The 6,533-nt window shown below is 36.0% G+C and overlaps 1 protein-coding gene across 2 annotated transcripts in view; it reads right to left on the reverse strand.

Moving 5' to 3' along the window:
• The window catches only part of LOC117974003 (rab GTPase-activating protein 1-like), a 130,764-nt gene extending 124,499 nt beyond the window's left edge, over positions 1-6,265 (reverse strand). Inside the window, exon 1 of one of the 2 annotated variants that reach the window (XM_059005657.1) lies at positions 6,048-6,265. The gene's annotated coding sequence lies outside the window, so the exon portion shown is untranslated. The remainder of the gene's footprint in view (positions 1-6,047) is intronic. The other variant, XM_059005658.1, reaches the window with a different exon arrangement.
• Positions 6,266-6,533: the final 268 nt, after the last annotated feature.

A 6,533-nucleotide genomic window follows, 5' to 3' on the forward strand; every position in this document is an offset into this window, starting at 1 on the left:
ATAGTACATGTCATGACAGACACATACATAGACAGATATATAGATATTAAATGCGTACTGTAAGCGGGAACCTCAGGTCAAACAGACCTGAAATATAACAAGAGAATTACAAATAGGCAAATGCTTTATCCAGTTTGGAAATATTACTGTACAGTAGCTAGAAGAAAAAGCTGAAGGTTAGACACAGACGCTGAAGAGATTTGTTGTCAGTGGCTTACACACAAACACACACACAGGTTTTCTATTAATCTACACAGGCCACATTCATTGCAGGACAACAAATAACTAATCCATAACTTATGTGCAGAAGGCGTAAGAGTCAGAGACAGCTCACCCAGCCAGTACTGAGATTAAAAACAAAGGTCCACATTGCATTTCTTTGATCCTCTAAGTACTGTACCTGTCATGCATTCCTAAACAAATCAATTTATTCATAATAAAGCGTTTCCGTTATCTGGGAAATACCCGTCAGAGACTGGCAGCAAAAGCACTGTGGCACGCAGTCCTATCAAGAGTGGGTGAGTGTGCCTCTAGACTACGCCCTTTAAAGGCACAGTCAATTGAATGAGTGAGTGATTCGGCAGTTCCTGTCTTGGCGCATGCTTATTAACAAAGCATGTAACGGAGAGGCTGATTTCCGCACTAATAAAGCATGCGAATACCCGCTTCCGCATAGATCACATGATTTCTGCACTAATACATTTTGATAATGTACTGTATTAAACCGCACAGATTATGGAAACATGAATTAACGAGAGTCTACTCTACTACTTTCTCAAGACCGTGAGGTAAAACATGAGCATTTAGTTTCAGTTTTAAAATAGATACTGTAGCAAAACTAGACTCCATACCAACCAAGGCCAGAATGTATATATCATGACACATGTTTTGGTCTAGACTGGATATTTTGTATGATGAGCAGTAAAATACAATTAACAACATTAATACTATGAGAACACTCAAAACACTTTTTGAAATCGGGTATTTGAAATATAAAAGTACACATTTTCAGAGGAAACTGTCAGAAGTTTAATATATAGCCTACTATAATGGGGTTAAACCCTTCAACCCAGTTGTTCTAGTGTTAATAATGGTGGACAATTTTGTTAAAAGACAAAACTTTAATGAGATAGTTATGTATCATTGAAGCACATGCTGCCTATTACTCGCTGCATGTCTAATTGGTTGACTGAAGGATGGCGTCCGTACATTATTCATTTAGCTGCTTCCAGTATTGGGAGGAGGCAATTCAAATGCGGATACAGATGTCAAGCAAGTTCTTTATTAAATAGCCTTAGAAAAGTTGAGCATTGACTATTTTTTTTTTTACAATTTTGAAAACACTTATAACTGGAAGTAATTTAGGACGGCTAAAACAGTAAATCAATGTACTGTATTTCTTTAAAGGTAATGCCGTCTTATGCCAGTAGTTTTTTCCCCTCTCAATTTCAATTAAGAGTACAGTTAATATCACCAAATCAACATCAATATACATTATTTCTATAGGTATTTAAAATGTATGATTAATTACTGTATCAGTGTAACAATTACCATTTTTTACAGGAAGCAAAATTAATCACTTTAATGTAATATAAATAATTTAGGAACCCTTTGTTACAGATGCATCTGTTATTTACAAATTTTGTAATTCACTTTTATAAAACACAGAAAAACAAACAAAAATACATTTTCACAAAAGTTTAGACTAGAATGAAGACACTGAGAAAGACTTCTAGTGGAAACATATGTCATTGAAATGTGTTACAATAAAAATGTTTTTTCAGAAAATCTCAAAGCAAAACCTAGCCAGTGCAATCTTTTAATATTTTGTTGTGTATATTTTAAGCTTTAAAAAAATCTAATAAAACTTGAACACAAAATGTCATATTCTGTGATGCTCAAATTCTTCACATATTTTTCATATTAAAATCTGTGATGGGTATGCATCTCATTGCTTAGCCTACATTGAGAGCTCAAGTGATGTAGACAGTCCAGAATGAGAAAGAGGCATGTTGCGACTGTATGTTATAGCACCCATTAAAACAATAGATCACTGTAAACTACAAAAAAGTATTACTATCTTTTTTTCTCCCTGCCATATAACCATTGTGCTTTGCATATAGATACCATATAAATAGTGCTCCGCATTTCCGGTTTATTCCGAATTTTACAGAAAGATTACAGGACGTCGGTTTTTACTGATTTATACCCGATTTCTGTTTATTATTCAATACTTTCCTGGTACTATTTTCTAGGAAATAGACAATATGTTGATTAAAATGCTGTTTTATTTTGACTCTGACATTGTAATAAGCAGCTCTACACATCAAAAGAAAACAAATGTTTCAAAGTATGCAAAAAGCAAAAATAGCAAAAGTGGGTCAGATGAGGCAGAGGATGCACAGCGCTGCAAATACAACTGCATTGAGGTACATGTTCACGCTGACAATAAAAGAACATACTGTGTTAATGACTGTGTTAATGAGTTTGTCAGAGTGCTGTGCTTTGCTGGACAGCCAATGTTTACTGCAGAGAGGTATGTATTGGTGACTTTGTGTGACAGTACTGTAGTAGTTAGTAATAAAACACTGCCTAACACAGACAGTCTTACTCATAAATATTTGACAGAAAATGATGATGCTTTAGTTGTCAATTTTCTTTTTTTTTTATGATTTCAAGGTGAATAAACCTGGCTTGTTTTGTGCTGATGTCATGTCTTCTGTAGATACTGTTTCCGTCAGCACAACAATTGCCCAAACGTTCACAAAGTACCAGCTAACTTGGGAAAATGTGGCTTCGACTTGCACAGATTCTGCTTCATCATACATGCCAGGGACATTATTAATCAGAAACCAGAATTGCAACTCATCTTATTCCACATGTAAAGTGTTTTTGTTCTGAGATTTTTCCCCCCGATTTTTACCGATGTTTCAATTAAAAACTATTTTATACCGATTTTATCCCTATTTTAATATATGTAAAATAAACTTTTAAAAGATAAAAACCGAAAATGCAGAACACTATATGTAGCCTAAGTAACATATTCTGGATTCCAGTATGCTTAATTGCACTTGTAGACTACTTCAAATGTACTGTATTATGTGAAAGATGAGACTGTGCACAGGGGCTAGCCAAACAATTGTAAGCACCTGCAATATGTATCCTAAATTGTGTAAATGGGCTGTCCATCACATGAATGATTCACTGCAAATAGCATCCTTGTAAATGAAAAAGACATGTTCAGTCAGAATGGGAAAAACAGCAGATCTGACAGACTGATAAGAGAGAAGTAGTAGAATGCACTCAGTAGGCAGATATTTTTATATGGGTAAACAGGCATGCAGCGGGCAATACATTTAATTTTTTTTTTTATAAAGCTTTCACCTCAAATGTTCACATTACTTATTCACAGCCACATAACCACTTTTTCCTGTTCCTGTTTTTCATGTGACATTGTACACAATAATTTGCCCTCTTTTCATCAAAATCTTAAGTTACTTTTTGAGCATAACTAACATCAGTGATTCCTCATACAGTGCTTCCTCACTATAATGCGGGTCTTGGGGGGAGGGGACACAATATGAGCGTTATAACCGATGAGAGTTATAAACAGGGGAGGGGTCGTGGGCGCCGTGGGACACAACACACATCTAACTATAATACAAAATAAAATAACTCCCTCTCTATAATGCACATATAGTGAAGCAAAAATGTAACTTTCTGTGAATTAACCATGTATGAAGCACGATGTAATCAACGCTATATTTTGTTACCAAAAAAAGGTAACATTCCCACTCATGGATCATTTTAATTAGCAGCTTTTAAACTATAAATAGCCTGGCTAAACGGCGGTCAGGAAGAGACAGACAAGCAAACCAAGTGCGAGAAGGCGAGCGGGTCGGGCTAGGGGAAGAGGGAATGGGATCGCCCCAGGTACGGCATCTCGTCTCCCGGTGAAAGCCGCAGCTCCTTTCGCAGCAAAAAAGTAAATACATTAGGAAAGATAACCATGTAATAAGCCTAATATAGCTAAAAAAATGAATGCTGAATAAGATGACTGTGTTATAAAGTGCCAGCGCAGCTTTTCTTCAGTTTAGATACTGTATCAAAAGGGAGAGACAGAAACAGAAGTCAGACTGAGAAGGTGTTTACAGTTTGAACAACACCGGTGCTGTATTTACTGTAGAAATATTGCATGAATTACTATAGGGAATTGGGAGACATGCTGTAGGAGTGTTCTATCCAAGGCACGTTATAATCGAGAGCTACTGATGGCGAGGACTGCTCATTTCCCTCATGCAAATGAATGTGTGCTTACCTTACCCTCCTAACAACAACAAACAGCAACTGCAGTCGCTGTGCATGCTCATTGTGAATGTGATTAAACCTGTAAGTATTATTTAATGCAATTTAACTTTATAAAAGCAGATGAGAGACTGAAAAGTGCACTTAATTGATTAAAACGTTTTTTTCTAAAAAAAAGTAGATCTCTAATTCAGTACATGGAGGAACACGCTGACGCCTGGTGAAACTACAGACAAATAATATAATTGCAATTACACATTAAAATGCTCCCTGTGAAATTAAATCTTTAGCCAATGCTTTCAACATATTAACACATATATTGCAATCCACTGTACAGTATTGTTGACTAAACAATTTTACTAAAATGGAGACTAGTACCATTGTGCTCCTTCAAACAAAGCTGTTTTTGTCCTGTTAAAGCGGAAAAACCACTGCCCAATATGTACAGCATATGTACTGGAAAGGGATTGGTTTGTTGATTTTAGCTGCACATGTCTGTAAGCAAAGCAAACGAAAACCACCTTATTTCCTACTGGCCTGTACAACTGTTATGCTCCTGGTCAATCAAAAGACCAAAGGGCAAAGAAAGTGTGGGTTGACCAGGTACAAATAATTTCAATACCCCTGGCAATCGGCTTTCTTCCAGAGAAAGCAAATCCTTTTTGGGGCAATATTGTTATATTTAGCTTCCCAATTGAATGCATGCGATATACATTGATAACATTAGTTTAGTTCGCGTCTTCAGCAAACAGAGTGAGTATTAAAATGACCTGTCAAATTGCGAGCCTTACGTCATTATTAGCCAATGAGATACATCTGTGTAGAAAAAAACAGACTTTCAGACGCTCAAGTTTTAGACAACAATTTTGCAAAACTTCTTCCGAATCTATGGGATTTACCTACACGATGATGTCATTATGCATTCAGAAAATGCATGCATTTCTTTTTTTCGACATACCGAAAGCAAAGTGTTACGGTAGTTGTAGCATTTTAAATAACATTAACACACAATTGGAAAAGGATATGACAATAAAAAGAACACAGTTTTCCAAAAATGTAAAACTGTTAACACTGTATTTCTGACAACGTTGTTAGCATGCAAATTTAAAAACTTGTACTGCATCCTTACTGATACCCTTTACGATATGGGATTTATCACAAAATACATTGTTGTGCACAATAACTAAATATGCATATTACAACAGCATATCTATAAAACACGTTTTCAGTTCTGTTGTAGTATACTGTGTTTTGTTTTGACATACATTAAGTACTGCAAGCCAAATAGAATTCGTGCATTTACCATCAATGTCTTGCATAATATAATAACACACAATTCCGAGAAAATTAAAGAACCCTGCGCACACTATATATAAGGACAATATCTGGAATCACCAGCTGTCGAAAATTAACAAGCTACAGCACATAAAATATCAAACCCCTGCAGGAAAATACCGTGGTCAGCAACCAGGCCCAATTCCGATAACTTAAAAAAAAAATACAAATTCAAATTAAATGGCACCTGTAATGAATGCAATTTTAACTGCGAGTGCTGTGAATCTAACCAAAAAAAAAAAAAAAAAAAAGTACACAACAGGGCCTACGAAAAACAAGCAGGCCGCTATGTTGTTTATATCTGTTTCTCGCTTTATGTTAACTCGTATTTGATGTCAGCAGTGACAAACCTATTGGGCACTGAGGCTGTTTTTGTTAAAATCGTAAGCAAGGTTGCGGTGTCTTACCTGTTTCCAGTTTTTTTATTAATCTTTTTATTCCAGAAACTGTTTTGTTGATTACATTCACAAACTCACACAGCGTAGACCCGCTGCTGTAAACAGAAGAAACCAGCCACTGGAACGCATGCGCAACTCGCATCAATTCGGCCTCTGCTGGCACAGATTGTACCGGAAAACGCACTCTATCCGACTTTCACATATCACAAAGTTACTAGGGGTACTGTGGTAGTTGTGTGGATGTCAGTTACTAGTAACGTTTCTGTAGTTTTCGTAATTTTTTATTCGTTACTGAAACGAGATTTTTGTTTTCCTTCATTAAAATAACAATTTGGCACGTCAGTCCCTCAAAACACCTAGCCTGCCATTGATGTTTTTAAGGAGTTCAATACTGTAATGCTTTAAGTTTTGTTGTGTCAGGTTTAAATTCCGTTTCTAGTTCCAATTTCTCGTTTATTTGGAAGTAGGACAGCGTCTGAGTGAAGTTCATAAGAA

The sequence above is a fragment of the Acipenser ruthenus genome, chromosome 31 (genome assembly GCF_902713425.1).
Source record: "Acipenser ruthenus chromosome 31, fAciRut3.2 maternal haplotype, whole genome shotgun sequence".
NCBI classification, from domain to species: domain Eukaryota; kingdom Metazoa; phylum Chordata; class Actinopteri; order Acipenseriformes; family Acipenseridae; genus Acipenser; species Acipenser ruthenus.